Here is a 23,130-nt window from a genome sequence, read left to right as displayed (position 1 = left end):
CCAACAACGTAAAACATATCACAAACATAGCAATAAAATCGACCAAACTGCATTAAATTGTTTACAAGAATTCGAGACATCCACGCGTCATCTTTTTCTGACGTACTAGCCATTTTGTACATTAGATGCCGCGAGCCTTTCGTGACAGAGCCCAGCAAATGTCCAGAATCTGTCAACATCGGTTAGGTAAATAACCCATAACGCTCCCTCGCTGAGACCAATTTATAAATTGCCATTTTTACAAAGGATAAAAGTAGAATACCAAAGATAGCAATCCGAAAATGTAAGACGAAATAATATCCTTACCCAAGAAAAAAACTAAATAAATGCGATATTATAATAGTAATCTCCAGTTTGAAATCCCTTTATTCCAATTACTCCGATATTTTATCCCTACTGTGTATAATTTGCGCAATAGATTTGACGTTGTTTCATAAACATATCGGACGCTATAAGTTTACGTAGCAATGACGAGAATTGCTGGCTCCATCACGAATGGACCGCGGGGAATACGGAGCCGTTTCCGTCATCCAACAAAGTCGATATATATAGTTCGCCAAAGTAGGCTTCACAGATCAGAGCGGTACCGCTGTCTACAACCTCCGATATCATTGGACTAGGAATAGGAAAGTTGGATAACGACAACGTAACATTGTCAAAGACGCTATTACTACTACAGCTCCCACGACCGTCCAGATCTCCTCATACACCGAGGACAAAGTGGTGTGGAACAAGCATTTTAGAGTTTTGATAAGAAAGGATCAAGTTTGTTTACAGAAAAATCAAAAATGGTGAGTAAGATTTGATGTCAATTTTTAAATTTCCAAATTTGTCATGTGAAAAAAATTTCTGTTGAAAAGATAATTTAACATTTAGGTATTCCAAATACATGTGCTTATTTATTTTGTAAATATCAAAACATAATTGAATTTTAAACTTTTTATTTTCGGCATTTCTTTTCAGTATATTTTATGATTTGGAATACAGTTACGGAGCAATAAACATTTAGTACAATAAATGTGTATTTACTGCACGTAGTAAATAAGAGTTGAAACTCCATTACTGAAGGTCAATACTGACAAAGTAAGGGTCTATGCTTATATAATTTTGTGATTTATCAAGAATTTTATTTTAAATAAATTCGCACTGTACTCGATGTGAAAATAAACATAATAAAAAAGTCGCCCATTGTATAAAAATATATCTAACTTACACCAACAAATGAACACATTAAAACCAGCGTCTTTCAAAGGTCATTTAGAGGACCGAAACTTAAAATAGATGCGGAGCAAGGTAGAACTTTCATTGGGATGAAACTACATGTAATTACTTACTCACTCCCTGGAGAGAACTATTAGCGGAAAGTATATAACTTATGGTATTGTATAAAACATACAACAGTCTACTGTTTGTTTCAATCCATCATAATTATTCTTTGTCGGAGAAAAGCGTCTTTAACAATATCATTTTTCTAACAGTATGAATGAGTTTTCCTTTAAAAAAAGATGCAATATTCCTAAAATGAAACTGATTGTTATATATGTACATGTATACGCAATTCAGCCTTATTTTTTATACATATAAAATTCAGCCTTATTGTTTTTTTATATATAATTCAGCATTATTGTTTTATATATGTAATTCAGCCTTATTGTTTTATATGTAATGCAGCCTTATTGTTTTATGTACGTTATTCAGCCTTTTTCTTTATATACGTTATTCAGCCTTATTGTTTATATACGTATTTCAGCCTTTTTGTTTTATGAATGTAATTCAGCCTTATTGTTTTGTATACGTTATTTAGCCTTATTGTTATATATATATAATGCAGCCTTATTGTTTTATGTACGTTATTCAGCCTTTTAGTTTATACATGTATACGTAATTCAGCCTTATTGTTTATATACGTAATTCAGCCTTTTTTGTTTATAAATGTAATTCAGCCTTTTGTTTTATGAATGTAATTCAGCCTTGTTGTTTTACGTACGTAATTCAGCCTTATTGTTTTATATACGTAATTCAGACTTATTGTTTTATGTAGGTAATTCAGCCTTATTGTTTTATGTAGGTAATTCAGCCTTATTGTTTTATGTAGGTAATTCAGCCTTATTGTTTTATATGAAGTAAGACATTTCGTGTCGTAAGAGGTTAGATACGACTTCCCAATACCGTATATAAGATATGTAGATTAGGACCATTATAAATATCGTATTCGGTAAAGATTACCCAATACTATATATAGCATGCTTTATCGCTCGGTTTAGTCGTTCGCGTGCTAAACAAACAATATACATGTTGTTTGTAAACGCCATGTATGTGAATCCAGGACAGCTTTGGAATTCACCTTGATCAAAATATCGACCATGTGCACCACATACTTAAAGTCTATAATTGTGTTCCCCTAATGAGTGAATAGGTGTTATTTGTAGTAATTATGAAAGCTATGTGTAATTGGACAGAGCAATTTATCGGCCATTCCGTACGGTTGGAGGAATTCCTAATAATTGGAGGACAAGCGGATAGTTAGTACTGATTGCATACACGTGTCATAAATTTTAATTATAACGCCTGGTCAACAGGACAGTGAATTAGGTGGTTCGGATTGAGATATGTGTACAGCATGATCACCCTATTAAACAGTAACACATGATAATAAGTTTGATGCGTAAATCAGTGATGAGTAAAATGATGTTTGAATATGATGTCCTGTAATTTATCTTTATATTTTTTGTAAAATAGAGGTTACACAACGAGTGGTAGTTGTGTATGGTAATTGTTTTACCCGAGTCACTTATTTTTCAAGAGTTACAAACACATCAGCTTTAGCAATTTATTTTTTGAATACTAGATATAACATCTACGAGATTATGTGACCTGTTTCTACTAGTTAGATTAATCTGCAAAACTGACAAATTTCATATATCTGTGGCAATACTTTGACTACAAATCGTAACAAATAATTAACTTTTCTATTTCTTCAAAGCATTAATCTTATTGAAATCCGTATGAATGATAATTAAAAAAAAAAAAACAGGTGCAAACTATTTTGTGTGTTATATCTGCGACGGCGTGAAGCGGCCTTCATGTGTCAGTTAATCAAAACGTCATGAATCACGCGATTAAAAGGTAGTCCCGGTCAAAGTTTACCGTGTCAGCGATTCAAAACGCATTAATATTTAAGTCTAAGTGTGGTATAAACTGAATGCTTTTCAATGCTTAAATAATGTCATGAGAGTTTTAAATAACACCCACTAATTATGGTAAAAAATCTTTCTTATAATACACTTATCTTAATGCACACATGTACACTTATGCCATAATGTAACGTTATTGATCAAATGTAAAACTACTCATTTGTGATGTCTTTATTAACTAGACAAGCTACCGTATAGCTGTTGTAAAGATCGGTCATTCTTAGTCATATAGATGATACTATGATGGCTACACTAGCGCCGTTACTTAAGCAATAAACTGCCTAGATGCGGCAGACCTACTGGTATAACTGCCACATGTGTCACAGACAAACTGAATGGTGCGCGCTAGCGCACCATGATTGTTTGTCTGTGACACATGTGGCAGTTATACCAGTAGGTCTGCCGCATCTAGGCAGTTTATCGCTTATATTTACGTTCTATTTATGAATCTAAAATATTAATATTAAAATCTCATGTCAATGTGACTTTACAATGTATGGCGGCCATCTTTGTTTACAGGGCAACTTCAGTTATACTCTCATAGATGAAGCTGCTTTTGGTAGGGATTTACTAGTAATATATAAGGGCATTGCCACACCAAATGTAAATATAGTAACCTATCTGAAGGCTATCATATTATATATACTGAGTTTCGTATAACCGGCTATTTAAGCGGGTCAAATTAAAACGAAAGAATAAAGTTCTAATGAATTAAAATTTCGTAATCTGGCTATAAGAGGACGTGCTTATTGGTCTTAATGAAAAAGCCTTATTTAAACCTATACACGACACGAGATAGTCTTGTTTAATATTTACCTAATGAAGAAGTCATATTTAAATATATACACGACATGAGATAGTCTTGTTTGAGGTTCATGTACATAGCAAATCCAGTGATATTTTACTAGCCTGTAAATCAGTACTCTGGTGCAATGGAACGGAAGTTACTTGACAAATTGTTGATACGTATCTTGGCTATCCATGGGTCTTGCTTTTGACATTTAATTTGTTTAACTGCATTTTGCCGAAATTAACAAGCAGCTTAACAAATTAGATGTCAATAGCAAGATCCATCGTAAGCCATGATACATATAAACAGTTCGTCAAGTTTCTTCTGTTCCATTGCAGAGCACTGATTTACAGGCTTGTTAAATATCACTGGATTTGCTATGTACATGAACATTATTGTTTAAACTAATGAAGAAGTCAATTCATCCAAGGTTATTTTGTCAATTATACGTTTTGAGAGCATATTAATATATAACATATGACAGATTCAGTATTCGGTACATGTACAGTCTTAAATTTTACGTAAGTTGATATTAGATAAGACTATCTCATGTCGTGTATAGGTTTAAATAAGGCTTCTTCATTAGGTAAATATTAAACAAGTCTATCTTATGTCGTGTATAGTATTAAATAAGGCTTCTTTATTAGGTAAATATCTAACATGACTAACTCATGTCGTGTACGGGTTAAGATAAGCCTTCTTCATCGTGTTCTTAATTGTCCACTTTACTGATGAAATGGACAAGAAGTGGACGCACGTGTGGTACATTAACTGACTCCATTTTTTCCAACGTATTCACACTAGCTAACACTGTCGACATAGAGCACGATATTTCAGACCATCAAGGGACATCTGTAGACATAACTACTAGTGTATGCTCAATATCACAAAGAAATGTAAACGGGATATTTTGTGTCATAAATACGCAATTATGTTATGTAATGGTTAGACAATGTCTTTCATGCCATCTTGATTTCTGTGCAGACATACATATGCTATAGTGTAGGGATTGGGCTTTGAATAAGTTGTTCACAATCCCGTTGTTATTAACGGCAATGAAATATATTTCAATCAAATTGTAAATTGCTATCCAGAGTTGTTGATCGGTTGGTCAATTAAGCTTATTTCAAGTGATAAATGTTTACGTATACTCAATGTCGTACTATATATAGCTTGGAAGGCAGTTCACCTGTCGTCATCACCATAATATCACCGGCGCTGGTCACTTATTATCATGTGTTTATATATCAGTTCTTATATTAATGTACCTATTGATAGTCTTATCACTATATACAAGGTTGAATGCTAATGTTTTCATTATAGTGGTACGTTTCAGCTGGGAATACACAATGATGTTTCCATGTTTTAATATACATTGTATATTTATATTTGTTAGCATATGATATTACTTTCTATAAAAGTTCGCCTCACTAATGTTTCAATTTTATATCCGTCAGTAAACAAAGTCACTTTTTTTTCTCTAAATCATAAAAAAATGTATTTATCCTGTGAAATTTCTCACGAAAAGTGCGTCTTGTACATTATGACTTAGGGTCCAGCTATAGATGTCTATTAGTCACACAAATCACTTAAGATAGGGTGATAAACACATATACAATATATCTGCGTACCTCGCTGGTTTTCCGGGCTCTGGACATTCTGTCTTGTATGTCCTCATTATTAAGAATTCGTATAGTATTATATACACATGCATATGAACCGTACAGACCACGTGATCGTTTTAGATATTGTTAATTATGCCTATATTGTCACATGTTTGAATAATAACGGTACATATATTTTCTATTGACAGCGCTATACTATTCGTTTTATTCTTAGGATCTTAAGTGAGTTTCCATTTCGTATTTTTATTTCATGAAACGATTCTTATTTTCTTTCGAGCCATGGTGAGCAAAAATTTGAATTAAAGACAAGCTTTCTCTGATTTGTTTCTCGCATTAAACCGTCTACTTGGCGTGTCTAGCCGGTAAAATACCATATTTGGCGTAAGCAAACATTTACGTGACAAACGTGATACCCAAACGAATAATGCATTTTTCAGATCCAACCAATCACACGAATGAAGTATAGACACGTACACAATGTTACGACGTGTTATATTTAACTTGTGTTAGCCCGAGACATCCCGAATGAAGTATAGACACGTACCCAATGTTACAGCGTGTTTCATTTAACTTGTGTTAGCCCGAGACATCCCGAATGAATTAACAACTACGTAGTTACAGTGCACGTGTCATACTTCATTTGTACGATTGGTTGGATCAGGAAAATGCCTTATGGGGTTTCATTTTGTCACGGCATTGTCTGTTTACTGCCCGGTATATTATTTTCTCTTCCTGGCACACCAGATATGCGTATAAAAGGCGGGTACTTATCAAATCAGAGATAAAGTTTTTCCATTTTATTACTTATACTGAGAGTTTTTTTACATGTCTGGTATTAAGAGAAGGATACTTGAAGGTTGGAATCACTTTTCGCATTTGGTCCTGTTTATTCAGTTTAATTCAAATTTGTTTAAAATATCTCGGTGATTAGAAATTGCTCTTTGTCTCCGCGAATTTGCTTTCACACAAATGTTTTAATCTTGAAATAGACTTTTAATAACATTATACCAAACTTTTTAAAGTGACGATTCAATATTCCGAGACGTAAGGTACCTTCATGGTAACACTATTTTGATGACAATTTCATTAACGCTGAGTCAATATACCACTTATTACAAGAGTTAAATACAGATCTGTTGCTATTAGTAATAGTACTTGTATTATACTAACATACAGACTAAAGTTACAGTAATGTCTCGAAGGCATTCTTTTCTTGAATACGAAATGGTACCTTGAATACCTATGTAAGGTATAACGATACAAGTCACTTTTAGTCAAAGTATGGTATTCTTAAATTCAAACTAAATATATTTTCCAAGATTAATTACTCCCATCAGATTATCTATGCATCTACAAGAAACAGCTCAAGTACTATATTGAACGAATAAGGCCACTCTCCGAGAGGGTGACAAGGCATTTATTATGCATTTATCAAATATATTGAATGTAGCATAAAAACACATAAACAATACGTGTAATATTTTACATTGAACTGTCTTCCCCACTTGTTGACATGACCATCACTAAGACTGGGCTCTCGGGATAATTGATCAGGCTATAAAACTTGCAAACTCTGCACGCTTACAGTAAAGAAAAAATGGAATGCATGTACTTATGTTTGTATCCTTCAATGTCGCTTGTTGTTTTTCGTTGTTTAACATATATGACTTTTAATCAATCTTCTTGTATCTTGCAATTCATTGTTGCACAAGTTTAAAAACGCTTGATGATTTATAATAATGCCTTTTAATATCCCTTTGTCGGACTTCTACTTTTCTTTCAGTATGTAAAATGGACATCATAGGTTCAAATTGAACTCGTCTTCTATTCCAAAAATTTTGCAGCATTCACATATTTTGCGTCTTCTATCCATGCTATGATTGCGGCCATTTTTAATTTTGAACTGATGTGATGACAACCTGATACCGGCTATAGTTTTATATATACATTGTATATTATCAATAGGTTTCAGTAGATAATATTGTTTTAAAAAATGGTCCATTAGAATAGTTCATCCCTGTTAGCATTTATAATTCTTACTATTATTTGCTGGTTATAATAATAATTAAATCACCCTTTGTACATATCACCATATAAAGTAAAGTAAATCAATATTCCAAAGGCAAATTAACCCTAGTTGATCTAGTTCTTGATCCAATCAACATTCATCTTTCTAAATTTTGGATTTATTTTATTTCAACCAGTTTTTCTATAACCTATTACTATTTATATAACGTGGCCAAGTTCTCAATACACAAAATCATTGACACCAGGCCATCGCTTACAAAACCCTAAATGCCGGATATCCAGTGTTTAAGAAAGGCACGGATTTCACTCCATACTCGAGTATGCTGTTGACATATATATCCCATACTGAAATGCATGTGCATATTGATTATTTCACATACTGGTACTAATTATATTCGATTTTCTATCAATTTCGTTCTTATTATTTCACTGTTTTCATCATTCAATTTCACTTAACCGCTTGTAACTGTTGACTTGGTATACAGGTACCTCATAGGTATATGTTATACATTAATGGTTAAACCAGAGTCAAACTTTACCAGATGTACTTTATTTTGGTTTTCGTATGGATCTAAAACTGTTTTCCGTAAACATGTATAAGACTGTTACCAAGAGTCTTTAGTTTTCTCTTTTACCATATCGTGGCATGATACAACGTTTTGATTAGATTTTTGACATTTGACATACTGGAAAAAGCCCGTTAGGATCACATCTAGAAACAAATAATCTTTCCATGTCCATGTTTTAAAATCATTAACTCCTCTGAATTATAATGACTTCATCGTTTGGCAGTTAATCAAAACCTCGTCGACATTTCAATCTAAAATTCATTTTCGCTCGTCGTGTCTATTTATGAATTTTATTGATTTGTCTATTTATGAGAATTATGAATTATTTTGTTTTAGTGAAGTTATACAATTAATAATCCACGTGCGCCCTGATTAATTATGAGATTTCCTGTCATTGAATTTGGTATTTCACGTGATAAGGCGCGTTGCAATGCTTCAACTTCATACTAATATATGGTTGTTATGCCAAATATATGAAGGCGTCAATTATCACAATTAACACAACTCTAGAGTAGGACTAAAACAATTCTTACACCAATAAAAGGTATACTAAGTTGACAAAAAAAAGTTTGAATTAAGCTTGAAACAGATAAAAAAAATACATCATAGATTTCAGATAAATGGTATTTTATTTCCTATGCTAGATATAGATATCAAATTACTTTCTGTTACAAGTCCATGGAGGCAGAATGGTTTCGAGTCTTGTCGGCCGACTGGTTTCTGTTGCTAGCTCCTGCCGGCCGACTGGTTTCTGTCGCTTGCCCCTGCCGGCCAAGTGGTTTCTGTTGCTAGCTCCTGGCGACAGACTGGTTTCTGTTGCCAGATCCTATTGGCCTTATGGGTATAGGTTATTTGACAGGCTTTGGTTCTCGCTATGCTGATATGTCGGAAAGACACTGCAGGAACTCTCATTACGGACGTCCTTAGTTGAACAAGCATGTCTGCAATACGTTTTACATCTGAAATAAAAAAAAAAACAGCAAGAAAGGTATAGGAAGTCGAGAGTGTTCTCCGAGAGTCTGTCATTTCTAGTTTGTGTCACTTCCCCTCTACTTAATGCCAGAAAATACCGGCGAACATATCCTTTTTGTGGCAGACTGGCAAAGTAAGTTATGTAATTTTAGTTGGAAACGGACATTAAACCAGACCGGTCGACTTCTAGACTGTAAGTTAGATGTAACATTTCATTATTAATTAGTATTATTATTGAGCTGCCACGTGGGGGAACACGTATTTATAAAAACTATGGGTTAGGGAAAGACAAGTTCATTGACGATCCCAGCCATGTAAATCTAGATCGGATTTAAGTGCATATGTAATGTCAGTTTCTTAAAACAAGAATTGGGTGGAGACAGCAGAACCACCTGGCATTTTCATGAGGAAATCTTGCGACATACAAACAGAAACATATTTTCCAAATAATATCAGTTAACATTCAGCGTGTCTGATTACGTAATATCATAATTTCAACAAACATCTGTTGGAATTACATCCGTGATATCAACTGTATAGCATTACGTTAATCCTTCCTGGATGTGAATGGCTATGAATATGCATTGTATATAATTACGAAATGGATTTCTAACACCGGATGCTCTTACATGGCTTAATTCCGATAATGACACAAAATATCAACGACAAAATGGTGTTAAATAAATGAAGCGTAATCAAGCGGATGTCTTACTGTGTCTCGGTTGTGTAGGGAACAGTTATAATTACTGGTGTTCTCGTCCTCACATGACGCCGAAAGCTGGTCTCCGGACACACCGGAAGCTGATCTCTGGACAACTCTTAGGACCACACGGTTGGCGTGACGTAATTAGCGTGGTTAATGTTGATAATACTTGCTGACGTGATTCAAGACAACTCCCATGGGCTCAACTGTACATCATTAGTATTAACGTTAGGCGTTTGTGTTTTTTATGTTGTAAATCATTATGTTTAACATTTAATAGAATAAATCAACTATCCTTGAACTTCACTCCGCTTCTGCTATTGTTAATATATATGTCTTTCAGAATATTTGTTTTCCGACTGACATTCCTATAACCATGGTAAGCATTCCTGATTACAGAGTATAGCGTCCAGAAATTGATCCCAAACATGATAGTCAACAAGACGGATATTTCGAACATTATTTTTGCATTAACGGAGATTAAACTGTATATCTAATACCAGAGATATTAAATTCATCAAGGGTAAAAAACATCAAATTATTCCTTCACAAGTAGGATTACGTGAGTTAATCAAGGCTATGAGGTGCTCACCTGTCCTTACAATGTCCGTGATTATAGTCAGTCTATGTTTGTTCTCGCGAGAAGTCGTGCCAACTTCCGTAATTACAAACCTATTTATTCTACAACAATTAGAAAAAATGGTATATCAAATTATCATTAATCTCTCTTGTTGCCCGGATGTAAGCGGGTAAGAGGTCTTACTGTAGGAGGAAACAGGAGTGTCAGGGGAAAACTCACGTGGTCGAATATGGGATCCCCGTACTGAACCCCGATAATCTACGCTGTGTTATTAACATTGCGCCACCCGACCACCTATAAATGAATGAACGTATCGTACATATCAGACATCAAACTTGTCAAATATCAATTACAACTACCAACTCGCATTCGTTTGTAGTGTAATGATGCATAGTAGTTATTAGACAAAGTACACAATATATTTTATGAGATCTAAGTCATGCTGTTCCGTATTGCTTTGTGTCGGCACGGTGTATCATTAACGATTTCACAATGTACCAATCATTTGCTGTCCGATCCATCATTTCTAAACCCCCTCCGCATAGTTTCTAGACTATTCCTGTCGTTATGTAATTTAGAATGTTAAGATTTACCGATACTGCACCATGTAAGATAATTTCATCTGTTCGGACGTAGGACGATCGTATCTATGTCTTTGTTTCAGGTTGTAAAATGTAATTCGAGTTTTATTTTAGATATGGGAGCTTTATATGTCTCTCTAAAGAGAACTACTAGCCAATAATTGAGATATAAATTTTCCTCTGAAAGATAAAATTGAATTTAAACATTTCAAATTGACAAATACGACTAGAAATAATATTCTTGTCTAGACGAAATCGTATAATGTGTTTAAAGCTGGTAGCCATTAGATACATGTATTATAAGATAAAGTGTATGTCGTAAATTCCTTTTTGTCCTTGTAGGAGAACAAACAATCTGCAAGTTTTAACTGATAGATCACTATTGATTAGTTACATTTATTTCGTATGGTTTATATAAAGTGCTGAGGTATACTAGTTGTTATGTGTACAGCTATTTTTGCCACCCCCTCTATATTTTGTTTATCAAATAGAAGGACATCGAATACGCCTTGTTTTAACATATTGTATATGAAGATTACTACTATTACGTACTACTATTTATCTTTTAAGTGGCTCACCTAAGACCGCACTTGACCAACCAGCTGTGAGTAGCTGGGGTCCTTCTCCCACTGTGGACAAGATTCAATGCTTGCTTGGAGTAGTGATACATTATAATGTCTGCAAGGTAAAGTTTACTTAAAAAGAATAGACGAATCTTAATCATCATTTATGATTTACACTTTTGTAGTTAGAAAAAAACTTTATCAAACCAATTGTGAATGGACTAAGGAAGGACCAACTTGTTCCTGATTCGGCTCACACACGTTTTTTTTTTTTTTTTTTGTATCTTATAATCTGTTTACTTTCTGTAGTTGAACGACATCCCACCAAAAGTAAATCAGTTGTTTTGATATTCCATCAATTATTGGGCTATTCTGTCAGTGCGTATAACGTCAAGTTTGTTATCATTGTGTCACCCGCTTATATTTGGAATCATCATCTCGTACCTTTTTCCTTTGCCGTTTTTTTCTTATGTTTATCTTGATACTGGCTAGTTTTTTGGCACTTTGTTTGGTGTTCGCCTCTGTTAGAAAGGCTATCATTTCCGTTCAAGGCCGTTTTTCTGGTTTTCGATATTGAAATGACACTACTAAATAGTACATTGTACTTATGTTCGTCCCATTCCAGAAAGGGCTATTCTTAAATAATAATATGTATTGATAGGAATACAAACCAACCTGATCATCTTTAAATTATAACTGCCACAGTCAGTATAATTAATTGTATAAATTGCAAACATGCCTGTTTAAAATGGAGGTAAATATGAGTGGCCCGAACGTAAATGGCGTAAATATTCTCACAAAACGTACTTGTAAACACTCTCCTCATGTCATCGAGTAAGGGTCAGAATATTAATGCTAAATTTTCTAAAAGGTTCCATATTTTACATGTTTCTGTAGACAAAATAACGTCTCATTCGCTTTACTGTTAGAATTCTTCATTACGTATATCCCGATCAAGATGAACGCGTCTGAACGTCTATCTAAGATATGGGGACATGTCATCTTTATCTTTTTAACAAACTGAATGGTGATTATGGAAAAGTAATGTCGTACCATAGCGAACGCTCCCAAGTGTATACGGTCTGACATGACCAGCGTCCTCTGGAAAGCAGGTGATCTGTGATGGATGTGTCACATCTATGTAACGGACTAATCGCTTCAAAGATATGGCTGTAGATCGCCTATAAATCAGGTAGACATATTGCTTTTGTCTCCTGGCAGCATGTGGTCTGTGGATATTGATAGAAATCCTATCATTCTTATGTAACGGAGGAAACGCTTATAAGTGATTCTAACTCAAAGAAAACAAAATGAAGGCAAAATATGAACAAAAGGTGGGTCTAATCCGGGATTTTAAATATGAAACAATAATAACAAATATATTTCATGAGTGGGGCTAATATTTGGATATTGTTCACACGTGCGAAGTACAAGTGAAAAATATGAAAATATTAGCCACATGAGAGAAATATATTTGTTATTACTGAAGACGCTGATGGATATTCTTTGTAATACATCTTATCCTCTTATTAAAATTTACCGGGGTAGTTTTTAAGTTCTCCCTTTGCCGTTTGTAAACAGTGCTTTGATTTGTCAGATTAGAAAAAATGGGTGTTTTACATGTAACATCACCAAATTGTTTATCCTCAAATTCTATCAATTTTTGTTGGTTATATTTTGAAAGGGTAGCATATTGTTCTGTTGCATTTACATTCCAATATGAAATTATCAAATTGGATTCCCTACTTTTAACAATAGCCATATTACTTTAGAAATCTCCTAAAACATGCCTTATCGATAATGTTGTTTGACTCCGTTTTTATATTTAGACGTTATATATCACTGCATGAAATTGAAATCTACTTTGGATAGAAAACCTCTTTAAAAAAAAGACCTGTGGTCCTAGAGATATTTTTCAGTAATGTTTTCTACGTAGAAAATTATATTATTAGAACTGTCCTGGGGCTATTAGCTTTTAAGTATGAAGTTTTATATATCATTTAACAAATGTTATTCGGTATTTATCCTGCAAGTAATTCATTTAAATCATCATTCAATAACATTCTCCGAATAACTTCATGCAGCAGATATACCCTGCCTCAAAAATCACTAGCCGCGGCTGATCACTGATTTCTCTTAACATAACCTAGTCGTCTGTGAAATTTCAAATCGGTGTTACAAATAAGTTTTGGCTTTTTGGCTTTCAAAGCAAAATGAATCCGCTAAATCGGTCTCAACAAATGTATGCTAATGAATCCTCACAGTATGCTATCGGTAATGTTTTAGATTTCCATTAATTTTTTAACTGTACACATACACATCGATTGTTTAGAGGAACAAGGACGTATCTCCAACATGGAGTGCTTAGAAGTAAAGGGCCGTATCTCAAATTTATCCATTTTTAGATTTTTATAAATTACAACTACGAGTGAAATTCTCTTATAGAATCTGTACATTATATCATAATTGAAATGGTATAATTCTGTTAAAATACTATGTGATTTAAAAGACTTAGACAATTTCCATTGATTTAAAGTACATATTCTATTAGAAAAACTCAGTCGGAATTGTAATTTATCAAAATAAAAAAAAAACGATAAATTTGAGATACGACCCTTTACTTCTCATCACTCCATGTTGGAGATCCGTCCCTGTTCCTCTAAACAATCAACATGTACTGCAGTATGAGTCTCCAGTGGTGTACTATATTTACTCTCCTTTCAGTTAAAATATTAAGTATCACTTACAGAAAGAAAGTGTAAGTTAGCCAACTCCTTTCCTCCACTGATCCCCAACACTCGTCCACACTGTGTCACACAGCGTCAGTATTCAATTCAATTTTAAATTCAACTCAATTCAATTTATTTCTAAATGCAACACAGCTTATGGGATCCCGGGATACATATATAATACTCCATGTGTACAACATAGAAGAGAACACAGCCGAATTAATTCTAATACAGAAACAAATATAATCAACACACTCAAAAACCAATTTGATCTCTTGATGCAGAATAACATAATGACAAACATTTAATTGTGAATACGTCACAGACGTGGCATGAATTAAGTATTTACTTAATTTTTTACTCGCAAATGATTGAGTCAACTTGTATACCGATGGGCGCCAGTAAAATATGGTCTAATATATAATTTTCTCAATTCAGAATAAGCAGGGCACATTAATATAAAAATTAGTTTTGTCCTCCACTTCTCTCTTTTATTAAATAATACACACAACATGCGGGGTCTCGCGATACCTTGATATCTACTTGATATCAAGTAAATTTACCATTGTAGTTAGGAATAAGCTCAAGCTAACAGAATTGATCTACCAACTCAATAATCATACCATTGTAAGTCCAATATTCGTTTAAGTGGATACGTTTACTTTTCCTGAATACAAAATGTTTCGTTTTGTCCAACAACTACACCGATGACCCCTCGAGTGATGAGCCGGTGTCAGCCGGTGTTTCAGCCGTGTTTCAACCGTGTGGGCGAGTGGTAGGGGTTAGAACCCCGCCACTGTGGCAATGTTAATCGACTGTTTAAAACATTAACGTATGAACTAACGTATCACACGACGTTGTATGCTACACCCTATCACATGACATCGTCTCTTAAAACTTATGACCTGTCACTTTATCTGACAATGCATTATATGATATATTTCCATGCATAAACCCCTTAATCATCAAAAAGTTATATCGAGGTTTTATTTAGCGAGGTTGTGTGTATATGCCAGCGTATTGATCAGTACTCGATGTAACAGGAATATCCAGTTTATACCTTCACTATTCCATATGATACCCTCAGGTGTGCGTTTTATACCTTCTACTATATTCCTAAATTTAATTCACGGAAATATTCAGCCTAGAACCATTGTATTTTTTCTAATAGACTGTAATGATGTCATTTAAGTAAATCTTGGAATACCGTTATTCCCTGTTGGCTCCTAAACACGTTTACCATATATTAGACTGGAAATTCACTTTACCAGGATTTGTACCTATTAGCTTCACTTTGGCGTCCGGGGTCATTAAGTTTACCAGTTGTGCCATTGGAACTTAGAAGTGAAGAGGGCCCTATCTAATACTAGTATTGTCAGTAGGTCGAGTGTTAGATTATAGCAGTTAATTCTTCGCCCGTTCTATACCTATTTCGGATAAAGAAATATCGGTTTTTTTCTTCATTGGTGTATATCAACGTTTCTTTCACGAATGACATCATGATGTTTCGACATCAAGATCTTTTTTTTTTCTAACTCTGAGTGTAATAAAAATAATCATCCCTTGAAGTGTTCTTATTCACATTTCCTACATAGAATAATATTGATATTTAGCTCAATAAATTACGCAGAACGTGTCGAAGTTTTGCCTTTGCCATTTACCTATTGAGGTGATCGGGTTGCACATTTAGGTGATCGCAGTGGTAGCACAATAACCTTTCACCTAGGCGGCCGGGGTTCGATTCCCGGACATGAAAGGGTATCTGGGTCACCTCCCCGACAACGTGGGTTTTCTCTTGGTACACCGGTTCACCCAACACTAAGCCTCCGTTTGCGCTTCCATCCGGGCCAACAATCGTGATACATTTCGTTTAACCCGTTTCGCAATTGTTTTGAATTAAATGAAGTTTACATTTACTTATTGATCAAGTATGGATGAAAGAAAATGTTATCTAGTGATACGAAGACTACAGGTATTAAAAGCTCTTTTTATCAATCCCTTTTTTATCTTACAGAAATTAATAGATATTTAACACAATAACATTGATTGTGTCGGTGATGAGATATTCCCAGATGGCTGTTTCTATACGATTCTATTGATTACTATAATAGATTTCACCGTGAGCTGATTATTTTTATAAATGATATTCCTGAATATTTTCCCATTAATATAATCGTTTAATATATCGTCATTTCCTTGCATTTTCATGTATGCATAATATCATATGACTTGAACGTGAAACTGATAATGTTTTAAGCATTAATGGGATTCCAGCTAATGTTAAATTTGCTAAAGAAACCACCAACTGCCGGATTTCTTTCAAACTTTGCACGTTTGTAGTACTATAGATAGCAATACACAATTATACACTTGCATTTTCATCTTTTAAATAAAAAAAAAACCAAAGTGCCAACGTGATGAATGAATTGACAATTTGTCAAAGCATGCATCAATGACGTGTAGGTCCCTTTTACATAAATTCTTAATCGTTACATTCCTGTAATATAATTCATGATCTTTTATCCAATTTAGACATTTGGATGCAAATAAGATCATTTCATCCTTTTGATTTACTTAAAAATTAGCTTCAATACGTGTTCTATCATCATGTAAAAGTTGAAAAGAATTGAAATCTTGAAAAATAGTTTTCGAACCACTTAAACGCTAATGGTGCAAAACTTTGGATTTGTATAAAGTGCCTCCAGTTCACAAACATAACTTAGAGCGAAAGCTGTTCAGCATAATTACATTACCATTCGATCATTATAAGGTGTATATTTAGTTTTGATGTTAATTTTAGAAAACAGCCTAAACAGTTTGTAACTCATGTAACACATTTGAAATATGTTTTGTTTTTTGATCAGGGTGCACGTTTCGTTCAAGGGATGATTCTACATAATGGAGATCTTCCGAAAGATTACTAACCATGAGTGGCTATCTGTACTCTTTTAGGAGGCGACATAAGCTAGTCAATAACTAATGCTGCTGTCATAGCATTTCCAAATCCTCCAAATGTACTGAAATGGTTTTAACGCTATACAAAATGAATGCTCATTTCCTTCTGTGGATGTTTTTTTCTACAGGCTATGCACAATTTGCTTGCAGTATGTGTCGACCTATTTATCGCTTCTTCCTCGTTCTGCACGTCAGTCTCTCTTACTGAAATTCAAACTCTGATGTCCTGCTGCCTCATGTGTATTCTCAAGTCATCTTATTGGCGGTGACATACATCCAGATTTGTTCAAATCAGCTGTGTAAAGTATTGATTACAACTTAGATTAAATGCACTGAAATCTTAGAACTCATCATAATCCTTTATGCTATATCATCCAGCAAACTTATTAGTTATCTAAATTAGATATAGAACAGTTGCAATGCTGTTCCCTCAGGGTAGAAGGAAATAAAATTCATAAAAAATTAAACCTCCAAATAGGTATATAATGACGTTGTATATCACATACATGTAGTTTTCTTTAAGTGTCGCCAGGCACTTTTATGGATAGAGACCAGGCAACTAGGTTACCTCAGACAAATATCGGCAACTTTGCTTACTCAGTTTACTTACAAAATATCATATCATTATTTACGTTGTGGCCTATTACCAGGTTTTACCTTTTATAGAGAATACTTATAACCCATTTTTGAACAGGTATAAAATAGGGAAAAAAAATATGACACAATGGGTTGATGAGTTAAACATCAAAATTGAGGTTTGGTAAATTGAAAAATGCTTCATTTTTTCATATTAAGATGCAAGTAAAGTCATCATTCTAAAATGATAATTACTGATGTGAAAATAAATCAGCAAATGTCTTCAACAAATATGAGAGAAAAATATGTGCCGCTACGTAGAAAAGACATATTTTTGCGGCAGTTGAATATATGTCATGCAAAAAAAAGTGAATACAGGCAGAGTGGACCTTTTATATTTCATAACTGGAAAAGGAACTACATATTCAGGTGTTGTAGCGTAACCTAAAAACTCAAAGTTTAAAACCTTTGCAAAATAAATGTTTGTTATTTTAACTGTTTCATCAAGACACAATTTACGAAAATCGAACCCAATTAAAGACATTCTCAAAGAATCCATTAATAAAGAACATTAATTCATTTCCGATACAACTGTTCATATATGAACACTCTCAAAACTGTTGTTTGAGGTCAACTGAACGAAGTTATACGAGGGTTTATTGATAATTTGTGAGCCTCATATTGAAGGAGGTACTCAAAGATGTTCTTTTTAAGTCCTACTATTCTCTGACTATTTATAGGGCCGTGTACCAAAGGACCAGTCTTATTTTGTTAGTTTTTTATCGACGAAGTAGCACTCTAAGTAAACAAGACAAGCTGCTTTTGCAAAATGAACAAACTCGGTTAAGGTTAGGGTGAAAGAGTCTGTCATTGTCATGGCTGCATTTCACGAGTGTGGCTTTAAATTGATTGAGCATCCTCCTTATTCACTTGATCTCACTCCATCAGACTTTCATCTATTTCCAAAACTGAAAACGGCTATTTCAGGCACGCTAACTCATACCCTTACCCTAACATGCAGTGGATGATTTTCTGGACAGTCAAAAGAAGGAGTTCTATAAAAGTGGCATTGAGGCCCTTAAACACTGCTGGCAAAAGTATATAGATACTGAAGGGGATTATGTTGAAAATAATACAATATGTCCGGCATAATTCAAATCCTTCAATACGAGGTTCATAACATATCAATCAGCTCTCGTATATTGATTTTGTGAGGTTTCTTTTGAAACAACAAAACATACCTACATAATAAAGAAACCATCATTCAAACTCAAAATCAATGAACTAAGGTGAAATATAACAAAAGTTTTAGATCTACATGGAAACTTCTAAATAGTTTATCAAACAAGTAACTATTAAACATTAGTTGCAAAACGTCGTAACTCGCATTTTACTGTAGTTAGTGGAACGTTTGATACAAAAACGTCGTTGTTGTTATAGACAAAATGCTATTGTCATTTAGATGTATTTTCGAATCATGAATACAATGAAAAGTGGTAACGTTATTATGATCGTGTTGGAAGACAAATAATCAGGTTTCAAAATTGCTCTTAAGAATACAAATGTTGTAAAACGCATGAAATGCCGCTTCCATATGAATTAATGGATACCTTCGTTAGTTGAGGGCTGGAAGGCACTATTCTTAAACAGAGAAATGATAAGATCAAAATAAAATTGCCGATTTAACATTCCCTTAAGTTTTTGTTATTACACATTTTGACGATGGATGAATACACAAGAAAACACCAGCCGTAAATGTCCTATAGTTGGTGGATGGAGATATTTGTTGTAAAGCTATACATTTGTTTTGTCTTTGTCAACCGGAAGTTTCAGCCACAGGAGACTTGTCTTTGTAAAAGTGCAAACCCTGCAAAGTCGTCAGAATTCACATGGCCTTTAATTGTCAGTTCTAGCTTGCAGATGGCAGTGACTAAATGAGGTTCACATACGGTGAAAATCTACTTAACACTTAAAATCAAACTAACACCATGATACAAAGGAACTCGTTAGTGGTCTTCATCAAATTAGAATTGAGCAGTAGGTCAGGCATAAGCTATATTAAAACTGTATGCGTATGTTGGCTCCATCCGCGATAGCAACAGCAGAGTTCAATGTGGACGAATGATCGAAACAAACGGATATTCGTTAGATATATGAGATAAGTACAAATTAATGGTGCCAACATTGTGATCTGTCGAAGTTTTGAGGGGATCCGCTCAGTTCTTTAGGCAGTAATTTATCATGTAAGATTGCAAAATGCAAAGCTATCAGATTGGTTTGTCCGCCTCTGTTACATTACATATCTTATTATATGTCTTATCTGTCTCCTGGAAGCTAAACATATTTATTCAAATTCGTTTGTGGATGGTTGATCAAGGTGAATTATTAGAACGATCATTTTGTATATAAAATCTGTAATAATGTTTCTAGTAGTGACACGATGACCATACCATTTAATGCATCGAAAAGCTATCAGGGAGTGAAATTTTGATGCTGTGGTGCTATATGAATATGATATAAACACGATATGATGAGAGTTGATGATATATTTTGGTCAGGGTCTTCATACAAATATTCTGTTGAACTTTCCAACACAATTAAACGTAAGGTAATGATACGGTAATGATATATATCTAACCGTGTTTGAAAGACTGTATTTTAATAAAGAGCTTATCTACGTGACCTCCGCATTGAACTAGTCTTTTTACGAAGGAGCAATTTTGTTTCAATTGTTGATCTGTCTTTCAGATTTTCTAATGTCGTCTTCCTTTTAATCTTCGTATGTGTTCAATTGTCTTTGCTGTACTATCTATTCAATTCCTAGCGTTACCCTCCTGTTTACTTTGGTGTGTTTTCCGTTTATGTTTAGGACGAAAAGTCATTTCTATATTTTACATTGACTTTTAATTTCTGTTGTAGAACACCATGATATTCGTCCTGCTTGTCGTCTTTGGCGTAACGACATATACCCAGGCCTTCTCACTGTCCCATTCATTTCGCTGTCAAATAGTCTGTCAGGAACGGTACCGATCCTGCATCAGGAATGAATGTGATGGATATGCACCGGAAGCAGACCAATATTATGACAGCGTCGTTGATGACTGCGCAGCCAAATGCCAGGAAGGGCTTTATGTTTGTCCAAGGAGCTGTGGCATAACACGACGTGGGAAATAAATATAGGATGCTCAATTAATCTGCAATGAACTCTTTGCCTCTAAAGACGTTTCTCAGTATACAAGTCTGGTTGTTGTCGTTTTTATTAATGGTTGTCATTAGAATTTATCATTGCGATTATTTCCAGATCATGAATTGTGTACTTCTTAGATTTGTAGATGAGTTTCATACAAATATAATGTAAGTCTACTAAGAAATTGAAAGCAGATTATGATGACTGTTTCAGCGTCACATCAAATTGTGCTACTGACAGAATAGGTTTCAACTCCGCAGGATTTTAATGGCATATCAACGCCACATCTCTGCTTTGTTTCAGAGGGCTAAATTCACTGTGCTTACCTATTGACAGCGTTCCGCGGATACTAATTAAATATTATGCGAGTAAAGATGTATGCATAAGCATTTTCCTACATAACAGGTGAGATATCAGATAGTTAAAGAAGCTCACACCGTAACTAGCGTTATTTATGTTGTTTGATCTATGACATCCACGGTGTGGTTTTGACTCCTAGTGACTGTAAGTTTTGCTGTTAAATTATAGTAGAATATTTTAATTTTGAGTGTATTGATGTTGAATATGCTATCAATATATTTATATCTAATCATTTACAGATGTTATTTGATATAATAATAGATATTTTCTCAACACCATTGTTGATTTATTTGTGCCAAACGTTTCAAGGATTATGTTCGCTAAATTCACTCTATTCAAAAGTGCCTGGATGTTGAAGTAAGATAAGAAAAAAGATGCAAGCACATCACCAGACAAGGACTTTTAACATCTGTCTTCACTGTCAATACAAATTACATTACCAGAAAAGGACTTTCAACATCTGTCTTCACAATCAATACTAATTTAACATATGTCTTCACTGTCAATACAAATGACGTCACCAGAAAAGTACTTCTAATATGTCTTCACAGTCAATACAAATGACGTCACCAGAAAAGGACTTTCAACATCTGTCTTCACAATCAATACTAATTTAACATCTGTCTTCACTGTCAATACAAATGACGTCACCAGAAAAGAACTTTCAACATCTGTCTTCACTGTCAATATAAATGACGTCACCAGAAAAGGACTTTCAACATCTGTCTTCACTGTCAATACAAATGACGTCACCAGAAAAGGACTTTCAACATCTGTCTTCACAATCAATACTAATTTAACATCTGTCTTCACTGTCAATACAAATGACGTCACCAGAAAAGGACTTTCAACATCTGTCTTCACTATCAATACAAATTTAATATCTGTCTTCACTATCAATACTAATCACGTCATCAGACAAAGACTTTTAATATCTGTCTTTACAGTCAATACAAATGACGTAACCAGACAAAGACGTTTAATATCTTCCATTACATTCAATATAGATAACGTCACCAAACAAAAACGTATAATATGTGTCCCCACAGTCAATACAAATACACTCAGAACAGAGTGTTAGCAGAACATTTCAAGTCTGAGGATTACAAGAGTACAGTAACACGTAAACGAAGTCATACCGTTAGTTCAAAATCGATAAAACCAAGACAAACTATCAACATTATATACATAAAAAGCACTTGAAAGACTAGGATAGATAGGACCAGGGGTTCCCGAAGGGTGCGCGTCATGTGCTTCTAGGTCAGACCCAAATGATATCACCTTCTCAAAACGGGAACCGGGCGTTGACAATTGAACCATCTGGTACATCAACGAGCATCCCATAATCTGCCTTTACACCATATAAGAACAAAGAGTTCACCTAGTATACCGGTTATTCCGCCAATCCCGTAGCATGGATAGGCGTCTGACCACTGATCAGTATATATGTCTCCACATTCTATTTCCATAAGTTCAGAATGATATATGAGTTAATTAATGGGATTTGTGAAATTGACACTTGTAATAAAATTTGCAATTTCGAGTATTCCATTTTAAAGAGAACTGTCTTTGCATGGCAACAAAATATGGCACGTGCTGCATAAGTTTTGTTAGATTGAGTTTTACTTCATTGGTGTCCTCGGATGGACAACAGACGGGTGATGTTCTAGGGCCATCACACTAAACTGTCATACTAAACGTTAGCCATCCCACAAGGT

General features: G+C 34.3%; 1 long non-coding RNA gene across 1 annotated transcript; it reads left to right on the top strand.

Annotated features, from left to right (window-relative positions):
- Positions 1-534: 534 nt before the first annotated feature.
- On the top strand, positions 535-21,687 carry LOC117342798. Its single transcript, XR_004535897.1, has 2 exons — positions 535-791; positions 20,785-21,687. It is a non-coding gene; the product is annotated as an uncharacterized LOC117342798 (long non-coding RNA).
- The last annotated feature ends 1,443 nt before the right edge of the window (positions 21,688-23,130 follow it).

Source organism: Pecten maximus, chromosome 14, assembly GCF_902652985.1.
Source record: "Pecten maximus chromosome 14, xPecMax1.1, whole genome shotgun sequence".
NCBI lineage: Eukaryota > Metazoa > Mollusca > Bivalvia > Pectinida > Pectinidae > Pecten > Pecten maximus.
This window is presented reverse-complemented; position numbering and strand designations above follow the sequence as displayed.